This window comes from Centruroides sculpturatus, unplaced genomic scaffold (assembly GCF_000671375.1).
Source record: "Centruroides sculpturatus isolate CEXI.00-Female unplaced genomic scaffold, Cexi_2.0 scaffold2484, whole genome shotgun sequence".
Classification (NCBI taxonomy): Eukaryota; Metazoa; Arthropoda; class Arachnida; order Scorpiones; family Buthidae; genus Centruroides; species Centruroides sculpturatus.
In genome coordinates this window covers 8896-10674 of record NW_019386786.1, presented here as the reverse complement: position 1 = coordinate 10674, position 1779 = coordinate 8896, and positions in this window count along the sequence as shown.

Here is a 1779-nt window from a genome sequence, read left to right as displayed (position 1 = left end):
GTTTTTTTCAACCTCCAATGATCCATAAAACAAAGACAAGTGTAAATAATAAAATGAATTTATTACCAAAAGTTAGGTACAAACATGGTTACTTTTTGACATAATCACAATGAAGATTGAGGCATTTGTCACATCTGTGGATGAGCTTTTACATCTCCTTGTCATAGAATGTTGCCACCAGGGAATTGAGATGGCCTTAATGATGTTGTTTTGAAGATTGTCATTAGTCTCAAACCTCTGCCCTCCTAGCCACATTTCCGGTTCAGGAAAGAGGTGGAAGTCTTCACACATTAAAAAGTTTCAAGCTGAGTGAGTCTGAAAGATGGAAGTCTTCACCACCTTTAAACACCTAGCGTATAGCCCTGATTTAGCACCAAGTGACTTCCACCTCTTTCCTGAACAGGAAAAGTGGCTAGGAGGGCAGAGGTTCAAGACTAATGACGATTTTCAAAACAACGTTAGGGCCCATCTCAGTCATTGAAGACAACATTCTATGAAGAGGGGATGGAAAAGCTCATCCACAGATGTGACAAATGCCTCAATCTTCATGGTGATTATCTCAAAAAGTAACCATGTTTGTACCTAACTTTTGGTAATAAATTCATTTTGTTATTTACACTTGTCTTGTTGTTATGGACCATTGGAGATTGAAAAAAAAAAAAAAAATCTATATATAATGAAACAAAACCCTTCAAAGAATGCTTGTAAATTATTTAGGAAAAATATTAATTTTATTTTATTTTATATAAAATAATTAAAAATATCACACCTTTCCTCTATTATTTTATTTTGATCACCATGTTTATCTGTTAAATTAGCTAAATGATGTAATTCTTCTTTCTTTCTATTCTCTTTTTCCATATTTTCTGTATTTGAAGACATCTTTTACTATCTATAATATAAAAATAAATATTCATTTTTAAATAAGTGAATATAAAAAAAATATAAGAAAATAACTAAATTTCTTAATTTTAAAATTACAAACGAGAAACACCTCCATAAAGTATCACAAGTTTTAGATAATTTATTATTGCCATCAGAAATTTTTTTTACTTATATCTTTACTAGTTATAGACTCCTTACTTTATAAACAAGACAAATGCAATACTACATAAATCATAGAAATTGCTTTAGGATTAAGTGTTTTTCAAGAGCCAAATGTCTTATTTTCAGATGATCTATTTTAAAAACAGCAAATATAAAATGAATTTTAACAAAGAATACTTTTTTAAATTTTGAATTATTTGTTCAAAATTCTTAAAATATATATTTGGAATTTGATTTGAAATGTTAAAAAATGCACTCTATTAAAATCTGTTGTATGTTTGTTATTTTTAAAATGACAATAACTCTACACCTTATATGCTTTTTTAGCAATATTTTAATTAAAACAAATATTTTTGACTCTGTTCAGAGGTCTGCCTCAGGTTAAAACATATAAATTACAAATTAAAGAAAAAAAGAAATCTGAATGCAACAGCTTATTTCAAATTTACAAAATTCAAAAATATTCAAAAACTAACAATTTACTTATTTCAAAATTTGACAAACAAATAATTTACATATTAAAATGAAAACATAAATTAACACACAAATTAAAATAAAATAAATTACACATCTTATTAACCAATGACTAGCCTCTGACATTCTCTTGCCTCATTAGGTTATTGAGACTGCCAAGTTTTGGATAACATTTCCTTCTCCTTGAAATTAATGCATACACCAAACACCATTTTTAATAATTTAGCCTGGTCCCAATATGCCAAAATCCCTAGCTCA